Genomic DNA, 27,864 nt, shown 5'->3' on the forward strand with positions numbered 1-27,864 from the left:
GACCAGTCCCTGGTCGGAAAGAGTGTTGCTTTACGGCCTGTTCCAGACCAGTCCCTGGTCGGAAAGAGTGTTGATTTTCAGCCTGTTCCAGACCAGTCCCTGGTCGGAAACGCTGTTGATTTACCCTCGTCGTCTATACACCACTTTGTTTCGGAAATGTTTGTCATCAAAGATGAACCACCTGAATACAAACCAGATGAAAGTCCAAAGGTCCAGATGACAAGTGACCCGGTCTTTCAAAAGGTACAGATGACAGTTGACCAGGTTTTGCCTTCAGAAATTCCATCCTCAGATGATATTATCACTGCAAGAAATGTCTCCACCCCCAGTCCTTCTTCCCGATGAGCGCGAGTAATTCGGAAGGATGTAACTGGAACCCAGGGGGCATGCATCCTGGTCTGCTTCGGGCAGAGAAAACTTTGGGTATAGAGTAGGTTTCCCCGAGAGAATATGACTAGTCCGTACCTCGTCCGTGATTGGAAGAGGGGTTGTTCTAGAATAAGATTCTTTTGTCAAAGTTATGTGTTTGACGGAACAGGGTCACTCACCTTTGTTTATCTCGGTAGACATCGCCAAAGAAGTGTGCTGTTTGCAACAAAACAATCTTTGGGTAACCTGTAAGAGGTAGTGCCTTTCCTGATAAAACAAATGTTTTGTCAGCTCGAATAAAAGGCAACCCTTCCTGATAAAACAAATGTTTTGTCAGCTCGAATAGAGGGAGACCTCGAAACTCTATTTTATGCCTGGGGGCATGCAAACCTTTTTGATTGCAAGCAAGGGGCGGCTGTTTATTTTTTAAATTTTTAGGTCCTCCCTTTAAACCTGTAGGTCTAACCCTTTAAACTCGTAGGATTAGTCGTTTCCGAACTTGCATAAAGAAAGGATTCGGGGCATAGCTTTGTAAGGCGCAAGCTCCCTAAAAAATGGAATCTTACGTGAGACATTCTTATCATATGACTGGAGATTCGAGCAGTTTTAGCACACAGTTCATGCTCGTTAAAAAATAAACGCAAGATTCGAGCAGTTTTAGCACGTAGTTCATGCTCGTTAAAAAATAAACATAAGACGGAGCATAGTTCCTTTCCTGTGTCAAGCTCCTTAAAAAAATGAAACTGGTACTAGGCGGAGCATAGTTCCTTTCCTGTGTCAAGCTCCTTAAAAAATGAAACTAGGTCTGGGCGAGGATAGTTTTGATCTTGTGGCGACCTCGTTAAAAAATGAAACAAGGATTATGAGGATAGTTCTTTTACTGTGTCAACCTCATTAAAAAATGAAACAACTCCCTTTCCAAATCGAGTCTTTTGATTAAGATCTCGTAAAATACAAGTCGAGTCTTTCACAGATCTCGAGAGTGAACCTTCATTCCATCCACCTCGTTGAATGCAATGAAGCTTGGGGGGCATGTACCTCAATTTGGTTATGCTGGGGGCATGCGAATTTATAGCAAGCATAGTTTTTCGTTTCAAGCTTGTGTAAACATGAAACCGAATCCAAGCAAAGTTCTCCATGGTTCAAGCTTGTGTAAAAATGAACCCATACCTGATTTACATCCCGTGATTGCCTTTTATCTGCTAAATTCTGCTAGATGAGCCTTGGTTGTTTCATTCCATCGCCACCATCTCTTCGGCCGATCATATGCTTTCACCTGGTTTTTTATCCTTTCCTGAGGAACTGCAGCGATGAGTGGTTTATATTAGCCAGCCTCTTGACCATTACATGTTTTGAGCAGTTCCACCATTACCGGAACCAGTTGCTACCCTTTATACCACTCGTTCCTCTAGGACGAGTCACCTTTAAGCTCTTTTCTAACTCGTAAAATATGAAAAGATTGCCGAGTATTTTTCCTTTTTGACTCGTTAAAGAGAATAAAAATGGAGGTCCGCTTTCAGCTCTTTTTCTGACCATTTAAAGAGGAAAAGATTGCCGAGTCGCTCCTCTTGACTCATTAAACGTTAATAAGGGGCGGTCGTTTTAAGTTCTTTTTGTCGACCGTTAAAACACAAAAAGATTACCGGGTTTTTGTCGTTTCAAACTCGTTAATAGTTACGGAACGACGTGATTTTGATCGCTTTTTTGCTTTTTCAGGTCGAAATCACTATTTATGAAAAGTACTCCTCGATCGTAATGGTCGGGCGGTTCTTTCAGGCATTATTTTATACTTTTTCGGGCCTGAGAGACACAACTTTACGAAAAAGAACACCCCTGGAGTTTCCTTTTCTGCTGTCTTTTCAAACTCTCTAAACATGAAAAGACGCCGAGTTCTTCCTTTGTCAGACTCGTTAAAACCTGATGACATCGGATTTTGTCGAAATGACATACCACAAGCATATGCTATCCCCATCAAGCTTGTTAAAAATAATTGGGGTACTCGCCGGAAATGGCGGGGAAAAAAAGGAACCATAATTACCGTCGTGTCGGCAGTATGTCGCTCTTGAACATGGCACTTCTCTGCTTTCGTGTCCAGGGTGGGGATATCTCATCTCATATTTTTCACTGGCCTCCGTGGATTTGGGTAATCCTATTCGACCTCTCATCTGCTCATTGCCTCGTCATCATGACCTTTGATACATTGATGTCAAATACTGCCAATTCCATTAATGTGCCGCCGATATGTTCAAGAGAAGTTGACCTCTGCAAAGAAACAACCTCCTTCTGATAGTTCGTACAATCTTGATTCACAACATTATCTCTCTGTCTCATGTCGATGATGTGGGAAACATTATGGCCCACCTTCGATCAAGGTCACTCCCTGTCGACTTCAACTCATTATCCAGGAAGTTGATCTAGAGACTCCCTTCCGGTGCCTTGGAGCCTGCATGCCTCAATGGCAGGTTCTTCATGTTCGACGTGAGGTTTTCATCATTGGCCTCCGATCGAATAATTCTACGGGTGTTTGACTTCAGATCATTCATTCACATGCCGTAGATTGTACCTATAGTACCTTGAGGGCCATTGCCATTATTGGTGGTACCTCTCGCGTCTGTTAACAGTTTCCACTATTGACTGGTAATCAGACGATGTTCATGCATGTTCGACTTCAGCTCATATATTCACATGCTTGAACTTGTACTCTTGTTCGGGTCGAGATGGAGCGCAAGACCCTGGATTGTGTCTGTTGTAATCCAGGCGTGATTCTTGATACTTGACTCATTCACTGGATGGCTGCGACCATACCTGAGTCAATTCATTGATCCTAACTAGATGGCTGCGTCCATACTATGGATCTAGATTATTTATGTACTCTCTTATGGATGGCTGCGACCATACCACATGCATCATGTAATTGAACTATCAGTCATGTCTCTTAATACAGATCCTCGGCGGCGGTAACTATATGTGTTCTTATGTGTGTTCTTGTAAAGCATTTCACCCCTCTCCACCTCTCGGACTTCATGCTTTAGGGGGCATCTGTTACACAGTAATTTGTCACCATCCCTGTTACTCCTCTTGTCGTACTTTGGAGGACTCATCTCGGGAGTTATAAGAAGTGACAAAGTCTAAGAACACTTGCATTATGTTCCCTTGAGTATGTACTTCATGTTCCCTGAAGACACCTCCTACAGATTACCCCTGAAAAGTGCTCCTTTTCCATTGGCGCAAGTCCACAGTATCTTACCCGCGCCAATCATGGAGATCCTCAAAAGAGGGCGCGACCATTGGCGCTCTGTCTTAGAGCAGCAGTCGCGCCAACCAAGTTTGGTCATGCTTTTTGCCTTAATGCACGTCCGACTGTTGTTTCCTTCATTACATGGAGCTTGTTAAAGATAAAAAATCAGTCTTATGCCGAGCTCTATCCTATCTCCATCTTTAGTGGCTTTCGGGGAAAAGATGTTAATCCACAAAAGGTGTCCCGGTTCGTCGTATCCTCCTCCCTTCTTCATCTATATAAGCTTGTCCTTATGCATTTGACAAGCTAGTCGCTAGAGAGTGAGAGTCATTAGTCATGGAGTGCTAGATGTTGAGTTCTTGAGTTCTTGGAGGAATGCTAGTGAATGCTAGAGAGGTTATGCTGCAGGAGAGGAGATGCATTGCAAGACACATATAGTTACTCGCCTAGCCAGGAGAGGTTCAACGTCAGAACCATGGTTGTAACTTTTCCTGTTTATTATTAATTAATGAGCGACTGCTATTATAGTTCCAATCTCATCGTCTATTATGGTGATGTGTTGATTTATTTCCTTTCTGACTGAAATATAGTTGTGCCTTGGTAGATTTTATGTTGGTATCTGTCTCTTCCTTTGCATGTGCAGGTGTCCGTTTATGATCTGCTGGGGCGAGGGAGCGGGAATATCAACTCTGCTTCAACCATAGCATTGGATTCCAGGTTGGTCTGCTTAATTTACCTTTGGTGCATAACTAGGAACTTGCGTGGCAGCGTGGTTTGATTGTGGCTAGTTCTGTTTTAGGCTAGTGGGATCGCCTCTGTCCGTAGAGGGGATTTACCTGTCCAACAGGAAGCCCGACATTACGAAGAAGTTTGGACTGTTCACGTCGAAGGTGGCAATTTTGGAATAAGGTAGGCCTGAACATAACTCTCCCATGCAATTGATACAAAAGGTGGTGAAGTCGACGTGTTGAAGGGGTAGGAAAATGTGAATAAAAGTCTGTTCATGAATTTACAAGTTGTTTTCTTATCGCTGCATGAGAATTGTCGTCGTAGTTTGTATGCGGGATTTTCTCTGGGGTTTTGAATTAGAATTGAGCCACTGTTAAGGCTCACTGGTAGAAAGTTGTGAATTTTATATAACTGTGTGCATAACAGAGACATAGCTTTGCGCTCTGTCTAGAAAATCCCGAAGCTCTACTTCTGTACACGAGCAGGCAAGCTTAGGACAACAAAACAAGTTTTTTACCATGCCGGGAGGGTTCATTAGAAAAGAGCCTTCAGACTCCAAGAAGTTACGGGAAACCCCTGAGGTGGTGGACTTGTTTTCCCGTGCACACTGGATGTCATTCTGTGACAAGCTTCAAGGTCACGATGACGAAATTGCAGAAGAGTTCCTAAGGTCCTTGAAGCCAAAGTCAAAGACATTGGCCGTTATCAACTTCAGAGGATTGACCCTCAGACTCACCCCATAGCTCATTAGCAGAGTAACTGATCTACCGATGGGGGTACCCTAGGATAAGGAGGAGAGAAAATTGGGTCAGAAAGCTAAAAAGGAGTTCTTCTTGCCAGAGGAACAATTTTCAGAGGACAAGAATGGAGTTCGAAGAACTAGCCTACAGCCGTTCTGGAGTGAGGTCAGCCTCCAGATTATGAAGTATATTACGTGTGAGGGGCGATTTAGCATCGTGTATGGCTATCATTTCCGGTTGCTCACAGAACTCAGGCACCGAATGGACCTACCCTCAGAGCAAAAGTTGAGCATTCCTTACTTCCTCCTGCAATCCATGACTGAGTGTGCCACCAAACTAAGAGAGGGAACGCCAGACCAGCTAGCCCATCATGGGCTCATCAAGCTCCTCGTGGAAGATGCACTCCACACTTACACCGTCCCTCTCTCCTGGGAAACTTTTCGGAATATGTCTAAGGATGATGACATCCGAATTTTGGTCAAGGAGCTCACTTCCTCCAGCAGCGAGGAGAAGGAGCACATTCAGACAAAGGAGAAAGATAAAACACAGGAAACCCCGGGCACAACACCGAAAAAAGAACTGAAGGGAACACAAGGAAAAAGCCAAGCTGCCAAAACAGGGGGTGATAAAACCACACCAACACCCAGGGAGAAAAGACTATAGAGCAGGGTGGAAAGGACTGAAAAAGTCCACGACAGTGAGGGCACCTCTAAGGCAGCCTCAACCAAGCTAAAAGAAAAAGCACCCTCAGCCAAGCAGGCTAAAACGGTGCCGTCTACTTCTACAGGAAGTTTAAAAACGGCTTCTACAGGAAGCCAGAAACTAGCCACTACAGGGCTTTCTACAGGAAGTCCTGAAAAAGGAAAACAGAAGGAGAAATCGGCCGAAATTCTTGCTAGGGAGGCAGCAGCTGTGCTGGCCACCCTAAGTACCTCTCCCAAGCCAAAGGAAAAACGAAAGAGGGAGACTCCTCTGTATTTCAAAGCAAGAAGAAGTGTAAGAATTAAAACCGACAGACCCCAACCTCCATCCAAAGACCCAATTACCATTGAAGACACCCCTGCCTCGCCAAAGGAGAAGTCCCCCTCCAAAGCATCAGTCACTTATGAGCGGGGGAGCCCGAAGACATCTACCTGGAGGGAGAGAATGGAAAGATTGGCTTCAAAAACCTCTCTACAGGATGCTGAAGCCGTTCTACAGGAAACATTGGCCAGGCTCAAGGAAATCAAAAGAATGGAAGGGGAGGCAGCCAAATCACCACAAAAGGAAGAAGAGGTAGAGCACATTATGGAACCTAGCCCCCAGCCCAGCTTGGGCTCTTATTATAACTTTTTGGAGATCGGAAAAATCATTCCATAGAAATTCACAGTGCCGCTTTTCGTTGCACTAGAGGAAGAAAGAGTGAGGACCCACACATGGATGAGAATAGCCAACTCTAAAGGAGTAGCAGATATAGGCCCTTTGGAGGAACAACTCAAGGAGGCAAGAAGAGAATTGGCTATGGCAAAACATGTGGGAAACTGCCAGCGAGTATTTCTACAGGAAGAAAATGAGAAGCTCAAACTACAGCTACAAGGACAGAGGAAAGAAGGGGACACAGCACCAGAGGACACCACAGTAGAACCTCAAGAAAAAGAAGGAATGCAAGCTGATCTTGAGGAACTAATCCAGCAACTACAGGAAAGAGAATTGCAGGCAAGCATAGAGATACAAGCTCTAAAACAGCAGGTGCAAGAAAAGGAGGCGCAACTGGCCTGCATGGCCAGTTGGGCAATGGACGCTCTGCAATGTAGGCATTCGGCCAAATCTTATGGCCTATACCTACGAGACCAGTGACTGCAATTCCAAATTAATGCATTGGAACAGAGGGGTATCTCCCAAATCCAAAACCCCCAACAGTTCACGGAATTATGTAACAACAGTTCAACAGAGGACAAGGCCAAGCTATCAGAGTTCTACCTTCATAATTTGGCCCTTCCAAATGTAACCTCATGGGACCCCAACACAACCGTGGGAGATATGCAGCTGATGGCACTGACCTCATGGTTAAACCATGAAGAAAAGAGAGCGTCAGAGGTCAAAGATGTCATGAACCGAGAGCTACATGAACCACTGCTGATTAGAGCAGAGCTAGGGGACCCCACCACATTGATATCAGCCCACCAGCACCTAGCAACCAACTCTCAGGCTTTATTAGAATACATGGATCGGTAGGCTCAGGCTATAGCACACTTCGAGGATATGGAGCGATTATTAGGGGACAATTGTGTTCATGCTTGCACCCGTAGGTGGAACACATTGTCCCACAGCCTCAAAATCAGGGAATATCACACTCCAACTAGAATGAGGGAGGCCCTGGCACGGGTGCCTCTCTACAAGAAGTCCATGCAGAACCTCCAGGCCAGCTGGATCGGCCTCAAGCTAAGCCCACCTTTGCTTTTGGGATTGGTAGAAGGAAGCACAGAAAAAGACGAGCATAAGCAGTGGGAAGAGGTGGAAAGGAAGGCCGGGTTCCATGATAGTGAGGAGGATACTACTTCAGAAGCCTGGGATGTGAGGGTGGCGATTAAAGCAATGAAAGACAAGGAGCTGGACTAGTTGCTCAGAGGATGAGCAACCATTTTAGCAGGGGGGTGATGATGAGCCCCAAATTTGGTAACTTGTTGGGCTCATTTGGCCTAATTATCCTTGTTCAATCCTTCATTTTTCATAGCTTATGCATTATTTTTCAGTATGTTTATGTCATTTGTACGAATAAGGGTAGTCACTCTTCCTAGGTGGCTAACACGTGCTCATTTCAATTCTTTTTGACACATGTTGGAGAAAAACCGAGCAATCATGGGCTGGAAGACAGCCAAGCTTGGGGTGAGGATTCGTAGGGGGGTTTTCTATGGCATTAAATGGCCTTCCTCGGGATCTTCACCCCCAAATCCGAGCTCCAAAGGCCACCAAAACCGGATCTAGAAGGCAACCAAGCAGATTTTGGAAGAAGCTGTCTACTCACAGTTTGGGCAGCCAAGTCCCATAGATTTAGGAGGCCAGCTAGGGCCCTCGTGGTGTATAAATTTTAAGGCCTCAGCCTTCGTGAGGGACTTTTGAAAACTCTTGCATACTTTGCACTACAGTGCTGCTAGCTTCATTTTGTTCTCTTGTAGCCATTTTTGGCATAACTTTTGACTTATGATCATATTTTGATAATGAGAAGCAGTCTGATTTTATACCAACTCTGAGTTTTCTATAGGAGCCATAGTTCTCGGGGTTGGGCCCAAACTGAGAGCCTAGGGTTTCCTTCTTTGTACTGTTACCTTTTCTTTATGCATCATGATTTTCCTTTTATGCATTTGAAATGTGTTTCTGTTAAGTAGATTTAGTTGTGTTGGTTAAATAGGTCACTGGTTATGAATAGAATTGCTTTAGATGTTTAGAATAGATTGGTAGGATAATAACAGATAAAGCTCCAAGAAAAGGGTTGGCAACACTCTCAGTTTCACCTCATCCTTATTGGATCAGGGGCTGGAATTGCAGAAATAGTGCTGCCCCAACAAAAACACTAGTTTGCTTGACCATGCAATCCTTGGTGTAATGTTTTCATTTGTAGAAGTTAGTTATGCGTTCAGACCTCTGAAATTTTTCTTTGCTTAAGTGATGTACATGGTTCTCTTTACAAATAAAGTTGTTGTTCATTTGTTTCATTGAAAGTTAGAGTAGATTAGCTAAGACTTTGATTGTGTGCAGGACTTTGTTGATTCGGTTAAATGTACACCGTGCAGGGCATCTCTACTACTCTCTCATCCGCCTAAGCTTCGTCCAGGCTAGCTCCTCCATCTCCTAGTTAGGTTCCTCGTCTCACAACTGTCCTTTTTCCCACGTAACCCTACCTTCTTGCTCCTCCATTGTCTTAGCCTTCTTTAAGCCAAGTTAGCCTTCTACACCCTCTCACCACTCCATCCACCAGTCCCTGGGTCACACCAGGCCCCTATCCTACCTCCCTATCCATTCATGCATCTTCCCTCACTCACCCATCCTCTAAGATCCACTTTTTAAACATCCTGTAGAAATTTCTGAACATCATGTAGAAATCTTTGAACATCCTGTAGAACCCCTGCAGACTTCCTGTAGAATCTCACAAATGAGGTTTCTTGATAGCCAAACTTTGTGAAACTCTCCGGAAGAGTGTTAGGGACTCCTTAGACCCTCTCTGAACCTTCCCAACCTTTTCCAAGCATTTCTCCTCCTTGATCCACCCCTGCACAGTAAAAAGCCAGTTAAAAGCACATGCATGATAATTCTGATAACCTATTCAAAAATACAAAAAATTTGTTTTCTTCAGATAGAGATAGTCTAGACACATGTATTTTACCTTCATAGAAGTAATGGCATCTCTTTTAGTAGTTTGCATTCTCTCCTCTGCATCAGTAGGACTAGCTGGTAGAATTAGGGTTTGCACGGGTTTGCATTTTCCTTCAGTTTTTCAATCTCTTTTCGCAAATAGATTAGCTTTCTTCGAGTTAGCTTTCATCCATCAATTAAAAAGCTTCTTCTAAGAGCTCATAGAAGTTGGTTTAAGCTCCTAGCGGACTTGTGCCAGCTGACCAAGTGACAGCTGCGGCAAGAGCTAGTACTTGTGCAATCAGCGCCGTCGCTTCCAAGTTTGTTACGAACTACCGGGTTGATAAAAGTAAAGACGAGAGTCCCAGGAGTTGCAGCATTATTGCTGCAATACTGGAGCCCACCACCATGTCTCCTCTTGACCTAGATGGGATTCTAGGATACCCTCATCCCATGCCTAAAAACCATAAATGGTTTCCTTTCTATCATGGGATTGCCCCTAATAATCGAAAAAGGCACTTTGACATAATTTGGATTTTCTTGTTCTACCCACCTAGATGAAATATTAACAATTATGTACTTATGAGACTCTTTGCCTTATCTCTAAGAGAAAATGCCAAGGAGTGGCTTCAAACTCTCCCTCATAAATGCATACATTCATGGGAGGATTGCGTTGATATTTTCTCATTTATGTTGATAGAAGAAAAATGCATTATGAATTTGTACAAAGACCTCCTCTTAGTTATTAAAGAAGCATTCAAAGTTGTTAGAGAGTTCAACCAAAGGTTTAACCATTTGATAATTGTTATACTTGAAAAGGTTAAACCTCTCGATGAGTTAATCCTCTCCACATACCTCTAGCCATTTGAAGAAGTGTCATATTGGATTAGGAATAAGGAACCCATACTGGTCATACAAGCCCAAGACAATTCTATCAAGATATATGACCATATGAATCCTGAGTCCCCTAAGTTTGAAATGATCTATGTTTCCTCAAGTGACTTTACCAAAGGTGTTAAGTGTTTTTTTTAGAATGGATGACCACTTTGATAAACAATTGTAATGCCATTACTATCCAAATTAGTATAAGTGAAGAAGATGAAAGGTGGGGGGAACAACATCCATTTGAGAATCAAGAAAGCCAAAATGTATATGATCATAATGAAATTAATACCCCAATTGTTTTATCCACCCGAAAATATGATGAAGGGGATCCACCATTATTCATAACCCTTAGGTTAATGAATTTTTGTTACATAATTGCATGCTTGATTTTGGGGCCTCAACCAATGTAATGCCTCTGAAAATCATGAAGAAATCAGGTTTAGAAGTTAGTAGGCCATACAAAAACATATGTGGAATTGTCTCAAGGGTTGTTGAAGTATGTGAGATAATAGAGGATTTATGTACCTCTTTGCATGGACATCTTGAAAGGAAAATATCTATGAATGTAATCGTAATTGATGTTCTTGATTTAGGGGGGATATTGATATCTTGGGAGTGGACTGCTACCCTGGGAGGCACAATCCAAATGGACATTTCATATATACGAGTTTCTATGGGAGGACTGTTAGTTTTTGTAGCATCAAATGTGTTTTAGCCTTGAAATTTTTTGGAGAGGCTAGAATATATGAGATCTCGAAAACCTAGAAATCATTTCAGGAAATTTCGCCTAGAAATGACTTAAATAGATTATTAACTAATTTTTAAATATTTCCTAAGTCTAAACTTAGGGAATATGGTTAAATAATCAATATTAATTAAGTCAAGGCGAGAATCATCTAGAAACTCACACGGATCAATCCAAAAATGATCCTAGCCATTGATTAAGTTTTAACCTTCGTTGTTTGTGCTCCAACAGAGGATTATAAGAGGAGGTCGATGTGGTGATGGAGAATACACTTGAGCAGTTCAATTCATTAGCAGATTGAGTAGAAGTAGTCAGTTGCAAGAGAGAGAGAGTTAGAGATCGAAGCAGTAAGTGAGGGGCATGACAATGATACACATGAAGTTTTACAAATCCGGAGAGGCAACAACAAGAGGGCCAAGTTATCCAAGTGAGGCAATGTAGAGCTCTGCATAGTAGCTTTAGAGAGGGAAGTTCGATTTGTTGGAGAGAAAATCATTCTCAGATCCAGAGGGTCGGGTAGAGGATTAAGAGGGTTGGAGAGATAAAATTCTCAGTAGCAGAAGGCAGAACGACTTCATCAGAGACTTATCAGAGGCTAGATGTCATAGTGACTGTGCAGTCCAACACAAAGGGTAACACAAAAGCTTCAGGAGGCCAAGTTTTTTGTAGGCAAGTTGTGTTGGGATTGCTTGTGGAGGAAGGGTAAATTCCCTTCAATAATTTTTCCCAGATTTTATTGCCGTGGATTGCCAGTTTCAGGCATCTAGATTGTACTCAGATTTTCACTGCTGCATAATAAAAACCCTCATTGTTGCATCAATTTTCCCAAGTTGGGGGTTTTTTCTGGGGACATTTGTTCAAAAATAATTGTCTCATATTTTATGTGTGTGTGCTATAATTTCATAGTTTCCAGTGCTATTTATTTTCCATAGTTTTATTTGTGAAGGTTGCAGTGTGTTTATTTCGATGTTGCCATAGCAATAAATTGAATAATTAATTTATTTGTTAGGACGAATAATACCAGTTACTACAAAATGACTCAATATTAAATTTTCACATGGTATCAGAGCACAATTGATAACATGAGAGCTTATAGGCGAAATGAAGGAATTTCACTGCTCAGTGTGGGCAGAGGGCCGAAATTCCCAAGGGTAGTGCAATCATTCTACCAAGAGGACGAGTTACTTATGGGGGTTCGATTTTTCTGAGTGAGGGGAAAAAATTCTATCTCTCTAGATCAAGTGATTCTAGAGGCAAAGGTAGAAGCTCAGTACTTTCGTTGTGCAAATCTCTAGCTGGACGTAGTGGTTTTGCATCATTTGACTAGAGTAGAGCCAATGTCTGGGTGGAAGAGAGAAGAGAACAAACACAGGGAAAATTTTCCTCAGGGAACTTCTAGACTCAAGAAGTTCGATTTTTCCTTGCAAACCAATAGTCATTGTGAGAAGATCTTCTCATTCTAGAAGGGAGTGCGAATAACAGAGAAACAACTGAGCAGAAGGAAAGATTAAGTTTTTGACAAATCGTTGAGAGGGATGCTGCTATGCTTCGTGATCAGGACAGGTTGGATGCAGCTTCCAACTACGCCATCTAGAAGGAAAGGATGTCATTCCTTCCAGATGAATATGGCCTGAAAGCCTATATTGATGTAGTGGTAGAAGTTACCATGGATGTAGATTAGCCGAAAGAGTACAGAAAGGAGATGAAACGGGTGAAGGGGTTGATCCTAGACGAAGTCCGAGATAATATTGTCTCACATATAGCGGCCAAGGGAACGACCAAAGAGATGTGGGTTACTCTCTCCATGCTATACTAAGGTACTTCCAAGCATTAGAAGATGTACCTAGAGGAGAAACTGAGATGTATCAGGATGCAGAAGGGGGATTCAGGCATAGATCCCTTCCTCACCAGGATTCAGGGGGTTCGAGACCAGTTGTCAGCTGTTGGGGTAGCGCCTCAACCCACAAATCTAGTTTGATTGACACTCAACAGTTTCTTAGAGGAGTGGCAGGTATTCGTCCAAAGTATCTTGAGCAGAGATACCTTGCCAAGGTGGGACAAGATGTGGGCCAATTTGCAATAGAAAGAGTTGAGACAAGATTTATTGAAGACCTCCATCAGCGGCAGCAACAACGGATCGAAGCAGGTGAAGGAGGATGAGAATGTGGCCCTTGAATCTAAGGGTCCTAGTTAGGGATAGGGGGACAAAATGAAGAAGAAGAAGGACTTGTCAAAGGTAAAGTGCTTCAAGTGTGGTGAGCTTGGTCACTACAATACCTAGTGTCCTCTCAGGAAGAAGAACAAGGAGGAGAAGCAAGACCAACATGCAACCTCAACAGAGATCGACAGGCTGTCCTCCAGGTTAGAGGAAGACTTCACAGTGTTTACCGATATAAGTTTAGGAGTGAGGTGGGGTGACTTGGTGCTGTAGCCCTAGATAGATACAAAGATTGGGCAGGATCCTTGAAGAGTCCACCTCCTGGATCAATACCTTGCTATGGGGGCCCACAATATTCAGTAGCAAGATGCATTAGTGACAATAGATGCAGTCAGATGCCAAAGAGACAATTGAAAAGACTAGTAGCAGTTAGATGTTGGGGAGCGTAATGCCGAGTTGGTAGCAGTGCAGTTGGCACAGTGCAGAGTCAACAACAACGCAGATTCTTTAGTGACAATGTAGATACTAGCAGCAGTCAAAGACTCGGGTGAAAAATGCATTATACTGATCACAATTGATTCAATATTTTGGATTCTTTTCAGTTGCAGATGTTGCAGTTGCAAAAACAACAAATGAGAGGAAGTTGGAGCACATATTCAGTGTTGGAAGCAGTTCAGTAGCGTTAGCAGCAGCACAAATAAAACATATATCAGAGTTACGCAGTGGTTGGTTGGTAGTATAGCCATACATTAGCAGCGTGACAAGATATGATGCAGATATAGGGTGTGCAATAACACTAGAACACATTCCTCACTAAGAGGGAGTGTTACGTTTTGTAGCATCAGATGTGGCCTTAAAATTTTGTGGAGAGGCTAGAATACATGAGATCTCCAAAACCCATAAATTGTTTATGGAAATTCCGCCTAGAAATGAATAAATTAGATTATTTAACCAATTTTAAAATATTTCCTAAGTCTAAACTTAGGGAATATGGTTAATTAATTAGTATTAATTAAGTCAAAGTGAGAATCATCTATAAACTCACACGGATCGATCCAGAGATGATCCTAGCCATTTATTAAGTTTTAATCTTGGCCATTGGTGCTCCAACAAAGTATTATAAGAGGAGGTTGATGTGGTGATGGAGAATACACTTGAGCAATTCAATTCCTTCGTAAATCGATTTTGTGATTAGCGGGAGTCAGTCGCCGGAGAGAAAGAGCCATAGATCGAAGTAGTAAGTGAGGGCAGGGACAGTAATCCGAAGGAAGTTTTCTAGATCCAGAGAGGCAACAGCAAGAGGGCCAAGTTATCCTAGTGAGGCAGCGCAGAGCTATGCGTAGTTGCTTAAGAGAGGGAAGTTCGATTTGTTGGAGAGAAAATCGTTCTAAGATCCAGAGGCCGGGCAGAGGATTCAAAGGGTGGAAGAGACAGATTTTTGAGTAGCAGAAGGCATAATGACTTCATCAGAGACCAGTCAGAGGCTAGACGACATAACGACTGCACAGTCCAGTGCAAAAGCTTCAGGAGGCCGAGTTTTCTGTAGGAAAGTTGTGCCTGGATTGCTTGTGGAGGAAGGGTAAATTCCCTTCAATAATTTTGCCCAGATTTTCTTGCTGTGGATTTCTAGTTTCAGGCATCTAGATTGTACTCATATTTTGACTACTGCATAATAATAAAAACCCTCACTATTGCACTTGTTTTCCCAAGTTCGGTTTTTCCGGGGACATTTTTCAAAAAATAATTGTCTCATATTTTATGTGTGTGTTCTAACATTTCTCAGTTTCCAGTGCTATTTATTTTCGCAGTTTTATTTGTGAAGGTTGCAGCGTGTTTATTTCGATGTTGCCATAGCAATAAACTGAATAATTAATTTATCAATTAGGAGAAATAATACCAGTTGTTGCAATAGGATCCCATATTTTATTTTCACAAGGACAATCCCACACCGTAATGTTTAGACAATTGCCAACTTGGCCTTTAGTAGAGAAGCAATGCACTACCTTTGATGAAGATTGGAAGGAAGATTATGGGTGTGGGGAATGGAAGATATCAACCAAAGTAGTTGTGCCTGAGCATAATGTAGACAAGGTTTGGACCATGTATTTTGATGGGGCTTGTTCTAAATTAGGGTTAAGTGCATGGATCCTCCTAAATTCCACCTTCCAATAGATATGTCATGTTTTCATATATACTTGAATTAAAATGCACCAATATCATTGATGAATATGAGGCCCTGACTCTGGGATTGGATTTCGCTCTTAGCAAAGGAATAAGAAATTTAAAAGTCATAGGGTTTTGATATGATTGTATCTCAAATCAAAGGAACATTCAATACCAATAATGAGAAGCTTAGACAACATAAATACATTGTGTGTTTTTAGACTTCCAATATAGATGCAATTCTCAGGAAAAGAATGGTATAGTCTACCCATTGGTTGTCTTTTCCACTACCCTGCAACTGCCTGATGAAACTACGTCTAGCTTAGGAGAATTTAACATGGAAGTCATCTTTAGAAAAGCCATACTTTATTACCAATAGCATTTGTAGGTATTTGAGGATGATGCCTACATCAATGATTTCCTTCAAAACAATAATCAATCTAAGGATCTAAATGGCCAAATAGAAGTAGCGAATGATGAGCATCAGGTTAAATCTCCTAATACCAAACCAAATTGATTTGCTCACAACAATTATTTATTCCCAATAATTTATTTAATTAAAAAATAAATCTTGAATTACCGGAAAATAAAATCACTGGTATTTAACATCTAGAAATATATGCAATATAAGTAAATCAACAAGATCAATCGCACATTGAAATATAAATAATTCACCCACAACAATTATTTTTCATTTATCAATCTGGAAAATTATGGTTTCAACCCACAAATAATTTACAAATAAAGTTACAATGACTATAACTTGCAACTCAACCCCACTCGAATAATTCGACCCAAGGAAAATTGGCCATCTGGAAATCAACCTCTGAAGAAATTCGGCTTGAAGAAAATCGACCCACCTCTCACCAGAAAATCAACCTCTGCACCTATCTCTCACTCAACCTATGCACACTCACAACTTGTCTCTGGTAAATTAGCCTCCCTAGCAACTGTGCCTCCTCCTCAATTCAACAATTTGGCCTCTCCAATTCCCAACAAATTGACCTCTTGGAAACACCTCAGAATTATCCTTATATTCTTCTTCCTTCTCCTCAATTGAACTGATCCTCATGCTCTAGAGATTTTTCTCTCTCCTTCTCGAGAAAACCACTTTCACAAAAATGTTGTAGCTTGTTCTCTCTCATGTTTTTGTTGTGTCTTCAACTCTTCACTAGGCTTCTCTTATAATCTTCATTAAGCCCAAATCCATAAACCTAATCTCCCTTCTAGAAGATCTTGGAGATCAATGTGAGATAGTTCTAAGTCACTTAAATATTTAAATTATTTATCCTTGGAAAATGACTTAATATTCCACAATAATTAATTGACTTTAACTATTGTATTTTTCCTAAATTAGACCTAGGAAGAAGCCTAAATCACTTATTCCACCAAGCAAGCACTAAAGAGGTAACAAATAATCTTCCACATGCTAAGACACCAATACTATGAAGAAAAACTTCCGAATCTACCACAAGATTCAAGACATCATGGCCCTAAGATAGAAAAGACCATTTCCATGAAAATATCCTTTGATAGAAATGATGGATGTAGACTAGGTGGCATAACTAATGAATCACATGATATCATTGAAATTAACATAGGGGAAAAATCTAATCCCCAAGTAAGCAAGGTAGGTAAAGGAACTACCTAGTAGGAAAGCTAAACTTGAGAATTTTTTTCGTGAGTTCAAGGATGTGTTTGCATGGTCATACGAGGACTTGAAAGCTTATAATGAGGATGTTACCTAGTATACCATTCGTTTGAAGGGAGGGACCAAACCGGTTAGACAAAAATTGAGAACCATACACCCTAAGTTGGCTCCTTTGGTCAAAGAAGAATTGCAAAAGATGCTTGATGCGAAGATCACAACCCCAATAAGACATTTCTTGTGGTTATCTAACCCATAATTACTAGAAAAAATACTAGAAATATTAAAGTGTCTGTGGATTTTAGAGGCATAAATTAGACATGTCTTAAAGATAATTACCCCTTTTCTAACATGGAAAACCCCTTGCAATGAATTATGGGGGTAGGGATAATGTCTATGTTAGAGGGATTTTTTTGGGTATAATCAAGTTTTGGTCAAAGAGGATGATCAATTGAAAACTACTTTAACCAGACCATGGGGAACATACAATTACTTAAGAATGCATTTGGGTCTCCTTAATGATGGATCTATTTTTCAAAGAGCCATGTATTTCACCTTCAAAGATTTGATTGGAAGGATCATGGAAATATACCAAGATCATTTAACTGTTGCATCTAAGGAAAGGGAAGATCATTGCCGGCACCTAAGGAGAGCCTTTGAAGGATGTAGGAAATATGGAATCTTGTTGAACCCAAAGAAGTCCATCTTTGGGGTTGACTAGGGAAAACCCCTTGGGCATGTGGTATCAAAAGAGGGAATTAGAACTTACTCCTAACGGTTTGAATAAATTAGGGACATATCTCCCCCAAGGACAAAAAGGCCTTGAGGTCTTTCTTTGGAAAAATAAATTTCATAAAAAGGTTTGTCCCAAACTTTGTTGAAATTTTCAAGTCAATGAACGAACCTTTAAAGAGAAATTTTTCCTTCGTATGGGATGAAGGAAGAGTGAAATCCTGCGAGGATATCAAAGAAAAAATCACAATTTTCCTAGAATTTGTTTGTCCTGACTCCAAGGATTTTATTATTTACTTCTTTGAATATGAGGATATGATAGTCAGAATCCTCATGCAAAATGAGGATGAGGGGAATGAAAGACCAATTGCTTTCATGAGCAAGGGCCTAAGAGATGCTGAAGATATGTACACCATCACCAAAAATCAAGCCTATGACTCAGTTAAATGCCTCAATCATTTTAGTGTACATGTCAGGTACAATAAAATTATTGCATATGTTCCAGGCTATCTTGCCATCAAATATTTGTTGAACCAACTTGATTCTCTTAGATCTAGGAGGAAATTGGTATCTAAAATTGAAGAATATGACTTAGACATTCAACCCAAAAGAATAATCAATGGCAAAGGGTTGGTTGGGATTTTAAATGAAGAGATTACCAAAGCATTTGAGCTAGGAGAGAATGATCAAACTATGCTACTACTAATGAGTTAGAGTTTGATGAATGTTATTTCAATATTATATACCACCCAAGGAACCTATATGCTCCACCTAAATTAGTTGACCATAAAAGAAAGGCCTTACAGTTAAAAGCTATGAAGTATTGTTTAAATAAAGATGGCCTTGGCTAGAAAAGGCTGGATGGGGTGATCTTTTGGTGTGTAAATAGGCAATAAGTCAAAAAATTGGTCATGGAATTTCATGCGGGATTTCATCGAGGGAATTTTGTGGCTAAAAAAACCCATAAAATCCTAAGGGTAGGGTATTATTGGCCTACAATTTTCATTGACACATATGAACATGTAATAAAATTCTAGCCATGCTCATTTTTCACTAGGAAGAAGCAACTTCTCATCCTTCCCTTGAAATCTGTGATCATTGAATCACCATTTCAACAATGTGGTCTTGATTTCATTGAGGAATTCAAAGATAATTCAAGAAATGGGCACAAACGGATTTTAATTTCCATTGATTATTTTCATCAAGTGGGTGGAAGTAATTACCCACTAAGAAGGCTAATGAAGAAGTGGTAATAAATTTCTTAGAAGATAGGATTATCACTAGATTTGGGGTCTGACGAAGATTGTGACGAACAATGCTAAATCCTTCAGTTCCATTTCCTTTGCTTCCTTTTGTTGTAAGTATGGGATTGTGTTCGATCAATCCTCTAATTATTATCCCCAAGGGAATGGCCAAGCCAAATCCAGTAACAAGAACCTTATGATGATCATTAAGAAGACTATTGGGGATAATACAAAGAGTTGGGATACAAAAATAAAGTATGCTCTTTGGACTGATCACACAATTGTTAAAGCATATACACAAAGGAGCCCCTTTGAGCTAGTATAAGGGTTGGAAGCAAAGTTTCCAATACAATTGCGATTTCCCATCCCATAATGCTTGAAATCTAATACCAACGAAAAAGATATCGTACAATCAAGGAATAATCAATTTATTGAGTTGGATGAGTCTAGGTTCCTTGCTTTAGATAAATGAACAATAATTAAGAAAATATCAAAGCTACTTTTGATTGGAAGGCCAAGCCTAGGGAGTATGAGCAAGGAAGTATGGTATTATTGTGTGATAAGAGGAAATAAAAGCTAAGAATGCATATTAGATTTGATAAATTTTTAAGTGACTGATAAGGCAGGTATCAATTCATAGGTGTAGTCTAAATTATAAACGAAATGAATTTTCGATGGAAATTCGACAATACAATTTCTAGCGAGATTGCGATTTCTTATTGTTTAAAATACACTTTTCAATGCATAAATGGATTCAGAACCTTGAAAAACACCCTAGGCACTTGATCTTTGTAGATTAAAAAACTTAAACTATGATTTTTAATAATCTATACTAGATTTTAGGAGAAATTGAGTGGAAGGGCCACTTCGTCTATTAGTTAGACTACACGTTAATTCATTTTACCCAAAAACCCTAAAAGGAGACCCCATCCATTTTCCAATGAATGGGAATCTCCTATTTTTTTTTCCTAAGGTAACTTGATGCATTCATGATTAGATAGTTGCATTGCATTTGCGTGTTTTTCATTTTTGTGTGTGCATGCCACTTTTGATGTTGTTCGTTCTGATGTGTATGCATAGTAGTTAGATATCATGTATTATTTTAGCTGAAATTTTATTTAGTATTATTTTATCCTATTTCACAAGGGTAACGATCAACACCCTACGTAGTTGCTATTAACAAGTTTTTGTGAGTGTACATGTAGCATGTTTATGAATCCCTTGGGATTGTTGGAGTTCTTATGCACTCCTCATTCGAGCACATGGATTATGTGCTCTACAGTGAGAATATATCTCCAAGTTGGAGCTAAATGTTACCCACCAAAAAGTGGGTAACCCATAGGAAAACATTTTTTTCTCCTCCTTGGATAGCGAGCTAGCCTACATCCCTATTTGATCAACATTTAAAATGATGCCATGATCATCCGCTTCTTAGTCCACTTATATTTCTCTCTCCCATCAAACCTTCCTTCTTGAAGGAAGGTGGGTCATCCATCAAACATGTGCTTTAATCATTTTGCAATCATGTGCTATCAATTAATGTTATGGACATATTAATATGGATCAAGGGGAAAACTGGGTGGTTGACTCATCCTGACTTTATTTTTATTCCCTCGCTTCACTTGGGAGGTTAGTCTTTGACTTTAGTGCAATGGGAACTCCTCTAATGCCTTACAAATTTAGGAAAGGCACCACTAGGAGGATTTGATTGAAGTAGCATGTCAATGATATTCCATACTTGCCACTTTCAATATTTACCATTATTTCAACTCCACTTTTCAGGTTGGTGGCCATTGAGCATAAGGATTGGTGTTGTTTCATCCTCATCCTTGAGTTTGAGCCAAACTACTTTTCCCTGAAGGTTGATGCAACTAAAACAAAGTTAAAAGCATAAGAAATCCATAGTGAAAGAAAAGGATAAAATGTAGGAGATGGTTGGGACATTTGATTAGTGCGTGGGGAAAAGTCTAGCATGAGTTCTACCCCCCCCCATTATCCATCATCTAGTTCCTCAAGTACATGACACTTCATCTGTAAAAGGAGATCTTGTATTGTACCAACCCTATGGGCAATAAACTGACTCATTCTTAAATGGTAAGAATGAAAAATCTCAAAAGAAAGCATGGGCTATTGAGCTATGCACCTAATTCAAAGAAAATCATAAAAGGTAAAAGGCGTACTAGAGGGGTGGAGAAAGCAGCCTGGTGAAAGGGGTAACTCATGCCTCCATGTTTTCTTCTATTGGAAAATTGGAAATACTGAGAGGAGGGGGGTGAATAATTATTGTGTTATTATCAATTTTTACTCTTTTCTTTCAAATCCTAAATCAAACATTCATTAGAAACTTAACACGTGAGAGGATCTATGCATAAACATGCACCATTAGCAGATATAACATGAGCATGTAAACATATAAGCAACATATAGACATAGAAAACCATCAAAACACACACACATAAATCATCATCACAAGGAGACACAAAGATATCTAGTGGAAACCCTTTCGGGAGAAAAACCACCCTTGCTGTTGTTTCACTGCTCTGAATCTTCTATTATGTGTCAAGAAAATGGTATATTTTACTTAGATTTCTTGCCACCACCAACTAGGACACTCGACCTCAAACACAGTTAGCTGACCAACACCATCTAGGAAACTCAATCCCAAAATAAAGTTAGTTGGACACCACAAACTATTATCCTGCCACCATTGGATGAAAGTCACCACTCCTGCAATATTGTTGCTAGCTACCACTAGAACGAAATATCTGCTCTAACTTAACAAGTCACCACTTTCCAGAGGCCACTCCTCCACAAACTCTATGCAAACCCCATTTCATAATATTTCACATTGTATCCCCAAGACACTATTCCATACATATGATTCAGCTTTGCTACCAAAACAAAACAACAAGACACTCTCAAGAACCCAATAACATTCTGGTCATCAACATAAACAACCAACAACAATACTACAACTCATACACTCAACCATAATATCAACATACATCAATCAAGACACTCATGGCCATACAAATATCATCAATAAAAACCACAACATACAATAAACACATCAAACCCTCAGTATATCAACAACATAAAATCATTATGGCATTCTTCCATATGCACCACCAACCCTACAAAACAAATGTAAAATAATGCAATAGGTGAACTGCTTAATCCATGCTTAGCTACAAGCCTTTTTCTTAAGGCTATCTTCCTCTAAACAAACTTTGCTACAACATCCACAAATTTGATCTGCAAACTGATATTTTTCTTCAGTACTCAACTATAGGCCTTTGATCTACTCACTCCTCCAGCATTTTCGCACATGCACAAGATATTTTTGCTCACCAATACATATAATGTTGGGCGAATTCCTCTTTTGGACTGAGTTCATTGGTTCTCAACTTTGACGAAATCCAACCATAATCATCACTACTTTTGCATTAAAAGAATTCACACCTAATGGAGGACTTATTTAACTAATTTCGAGCTTACCCCATCGATTTCAAAGCTTATGGGAATTACCATGGACAAATTCTTTTGATGATGCATGAGGAATGCATATATTTTCTCTAAAAAGCTATCTTCGCTAGGATAATATGGAACTCCCAATGACAATTTTTCTAGGAACATATGGGCATCCCGAAAAATTTAGCAATATCTTTGCTTGGAGCATAACTTCTTCCCAGACACGATGGCATAAATTTTGATCCTTTCTTCCTTCTTAAACCAAATTTAGAGCTCATCCTCAGAAGTGATCTTGAGACATCATGACAACCTTCCACAAGAAATTTGACACCTTGACAACCCTCTGAAGCCATAGAAATCATTATAAGAGACAGAGACTAGATTTCCAAGAACACCTGCATCAAATTAGGATCCACTCTTCCTTAGACACCCACACACCTTCAACACCTATGCACAAATCTGTAGCAACATATTTGTAGCACATCAAGCAACCCACTAATCCATCAAATCCAACGTGATTGGTTCACTGAACTAGGTTGACATCAATGCCAACACAAATCAACTACAATAGTGAAAGCAATAATGCCAACTATATCCCCCTTTGGCATTGATGACAACCACACATAATCTCCAGGCCTTCAATACTCTCTTATCTCTCTCCCCCTTTGACATTAATGGCAAAGGATCAACTCCTTTTGATAAGGAAACAAGAGCTTTGTAACACAAGCCCAAACAATGGACCATTTGAACTCTACATGGCTGAATAGTCATGGATATCAACAAATATCCATGATTTTCACATCAACAACAACAAGCATCATATCGAACCAATCATCAAACAACATCCTCTTAGAAGCGTGTCAAACCAATCAATCTCTATCAACAACAACAATATATCAAGTAATATGCACATGAGGCAAATGAACAACAATATGTGGCATCTATGGGAAGCATCAACAAAGTGTGCAATAATATCCACATGAGGAAACAACCCATGTTATCCATAGAAGTAAACACATGTCTCAAAGTGGATCATAATGCCAAAAATGAGTGGTTGACATATCAAAATCATATGAAATTCTCCCCCTGAATACGTTCCATCTTCTCAACCTGCTTCCACTGCAACTATTTCCTTTATGCCAACATAATGTACTTCTATTGTTGAACACACTCCCCATGGAAATGATGATTTTACTTTTGACATACATGCTTATTTAGTGGACCAATGACTCCATGATATATCAATGACCAATATACAATGTGATACATAGCTGAAACCACAACACCCATTAGCCCACATGTATGGCTAGTACATCCCTCATCAATGCATGTTAGACACCAAAACTCTCTCTCCATCATAACCTTGACCAATGAATCCAATGAAATGCATGTTCATGGTTTTATAATGATATACAAGGCTATAAAATTAATACAACATGATATGCAACACCCCATATATGGCTAAAACATGACTCCAACCTTTCTCCAATGCATGTCTAAACACCATGACTCCAAAATGACCATACATGACTCATCTCAATGATGCATGATTTGACACAATGGATATTCAACCAAAACTCAATGACAATATAATGTGACTACATGGCAAGATCTTGCACATAAGTGTGCTTACATGGAAGAAATAAAAGCAACTTATGACTATGCATGCCATGACTCAAGACTCTCCTACATTTTACTCATGAGACTCTTCCAAGACATGTCTATCGCCGAGAGGACTCAACTCACTAATGAATAAACTCTTTACCAACATAAGATGATGAAGCAATAATAAATACATGGCTGTAATAATGAGTATGTAACAACCCACACATGGTTGGTCCATGTCTCAAGTCACTCTATGCATGCCATTGCCACAAATGTCTCCAAGCTCATGTTAGGGTAGCTAAAAGATAATAAATGATAACTGCAACAAGGTTGATATAGCATGTCTTTCCACTCATAAACAATAAATACACCAGTTGAACTAAATATGAGTGGAAAGAAATAAAAGTATAAATAACAAGCCTTGAAACCCTAGAGGCAACATAACTTCCCCTGAGAAAAATATACCTCATATGAGTATGTTGATCTTTCTGATATAAAAATGCATGGAAGCACTGGATCAAAAATTGCTGCTACGGGTACTCATCAAACTACCAACACTCCCTTTGAGACCATGACAGTCTCATATGTACCTCTGCAATCAAGTAGATCTATCATGCAAGAATGAATTGTAGTAGGGGCTCATCTCTTCTTACTTCATTGGTTGCTGCTCCTTTTTTCTTCCAAATATTGATTGTTTGTCTCTTTGCTTGCACATCCTCTTCTAACTTCCTTCTAAGCCTTTGGATCTACTGCTCATTATACTTGATTTGCCTTGAATAACTAGGCAACATACAATCTTTGGTCATATGAATGAACTTTTGGCATATATAACACTCCACATGGCCAAGATATGATGCTAATGGGTTTGAATTCTACTAAGCATGCCTCTCCTCCATGTGCTAAATCTGTAATCCATATCCTTATGGCCAAACAAATGACATCAGTAACATAAACCATTAATAATAGAAGTATACCTAATGGTCACTCTTCTCCTTGGCTACCCAAACTGCTAATTAGATCCAAATTGCTTTCTCTTGCAATTTCCTGCCAAATGTCCATATTTATGGCAAGAATAACACTTCATATCATCCATCAAAGGAACAAATAGGCTTTGATTCCTTTGAAATATGACAGATCTGCCATAATCAACTCTAGGAGCCAAATATATTCTATTGAACGGTGCTCCTTAAGGTGCTCTCCTTGGTTGCTTCTATATTTTCCGTTGCTTCTTACCTTTCTTGCTACTCATGCTGGTGCCATTTTCTGTTGCAGGCTTCTTGGATGTTTCGTTGTTGCCTTTTCCTGCTTGGGTGCTGGATCCACACTTATGGAATCCAACACTAGATATGTTTTCTGGGGATCTCTAACTCTTGAGGATGTTGTCCAAAACCTTGGTACTTTTTTCTTGCTTCAACTGGTCATCCTTTTGCTTCAATTGTTTCCTCATGGAAACCACTTCTTCTTCTAACTCTTCAACTCTACCCTCTTTATCTTTCAGCTGATTGGACAACACATCTTTGATTCTTTTTTATTCATCTAGTTGGGTCCTCAAGTTAATGATATTCTCCTTAAGACACTTCTCCTTTCAATCACACATCTGAAATATCTTATCATGATCCTTACATGCATCTATTAGTCTACCAACTTCTCTAGAATTTTTTTCAATGATATCCATGACATATTCATATTCAGCCTTAAGGAGCATAAATCTATGACCATCATCTTCTTTACTAACTAGAGCTAAATTATCATCATCATAGATATCTAAAGCATAACTGAAAAGTAAATCATTATGACTTATAACTTTAGATCTGTTGTCCTATTGCACAACTGGTTCAACTGGAGCTTATTCCTTCTTGGATCCCTTCTTCTTCTTCTTCTTTTTACTACTCTTCTCCACTTCCCCATTGTTGTTGTTGCTGTTGGCTCCATATAACATATGCATCTGTCCCAAATCTCCTTGGAAAATTTCAGATCTACTATTGTCAATATCTACAGTATGGAGATTCTCACAAAAAATGCCCCTTGCTCGAGCATTGTTTTGCATCACACTTGCTGGCATGGAAATATCTCCACATCGTTCATAAACACATTTCCAAATGTGAACAACACATGATTCCAATTGAGATTTGACTTTCCCATACCTGGAACTTTGCAACAATTAGGACATGTATTCCTTGAGGATTCATTATGAAATGAATATGTCAATATTTTCCAACCTTCTTCCTAGATCTGCACTTCAACGACTAAGCTGCTACCAAGAGCCCTGCTTTGATACTAATTGCTGGAAAACTTGGAATACTGGGAGGGGGTGAGGAGTGAATCAATATTGTGTTACTCTCAATTTTTACTCTTTTCTTTCAAATCCTGAATCAACCATTCATTAGCAGCTTAACATGTGTGAGGATCTATGCATAAACAAGCACCATAAGCAGATATAACATGAACATGTAAACATATAAGAAACATATACACATAGAAAACCATCAAAACAAACAAAAAAATCATCATCAAAAGGATACACAAACATGTCTAGTGGAAACCCTTTCGGGAGAAAAACGACCCTTGTTGCTACTGTGCTGCTCTGAATATTCTATTATGTGTCAAGAAAATGAAATATTTTACATAAATTTCTGGTCAACACCAACTAGGAGACTCGACCTCAAACAAAATTAGCTGGCCACCACTATCTAGGAGACTCAATACCAAAATACAGTTAGTTGTCCACCACCAACTATTATATATCCACCACTAGACGAAAGCCACCACTCCCACAATATTTTTGCTAGTCACCATTAGCACAAAATCACTGCTCCAGCTTAGCAAGCCACCTCTTTCCAGAGGCCACTCCTCCACAAACTCTATGCAGACCCCGTTTCATAATATTTCACATTGTATCCCTAGGACACTATGCCATACATATAACTTAGCTCTGCTATCAAACCCCAACAACAAGACACTCTCTACAACTCAATAACATTATGCTCATCAACATAAATAACCAACAACAATACTACAACTTACACACTCAACCATAATACCAACATACATCAATCAAGGCACTCATGGCCATACAAATATCATCAATACAAACTGCAACATACAATAAACACACCAACCCTCAGTGTATCAACAACATAAAATCATTATGGCGTTTTTCCATATGCACTAGCAACCCTGCAAAACAAATGTCAAATAATGCAACAGGTGCATTGCTCAATCCATGCTCAGCTATATGCATTTTCTTAAGGATATCTTTCTCCAAACAAACTTTTCTACAACAACCACAAATCTGATTTGGAAAATGAAAATTCTGCTTCAGTACTCAACTATAAGACTTTGATCTACTCACTCCTCCACCATTTGCACACATGCACAAGATATTTTTTCTCACCAATACACCTAAAGCATTCTGCCTTATTATAGAGTTTTTTCTCTCTCAATGTCGCTAACCATCACCATCTTAGATCCAAAATGATATATATATATAATATGTTGGGTGAATTCCTCTTTTGAAATGAGTTCATTGGTTCTCAAATTTGACGAAATCGAACCATAATCATCACTACTTTTACATTAAAAGCATTCACACCCAATGGAGGACTTATTCAACCAATTTAGAGCTTACCCTATCAATTTCGAAGCTTCTGGGAATTACCATGGCCAAATTATTTTGATGATGTGCGAGGAATGCAAACATTTTCTCTGAAAAACTATATTCTCTAGGATAATATAGACCTCCCAGAGACAATTTCATTAGGAGAATATGGGAATCCCTGCAACATTAGCAATCTCTTTGCTTGGGGCA

This window comes from Pinus tabuliformis, chromosome 5_1 (assembly GCF_031772625.1).
Source record: "Pinus tabuliformis cultivar Carrire ecotype Pingquan chromosome 5_1, CPIR1, whole genome shotgun sequence".
Taxonomy (NCBI): Eukaryota; Viridiplantae; Streptophyta; class Pinopsida; order Pinales; family Pinaceae; genus Pinus; species Pinus tabuliformis.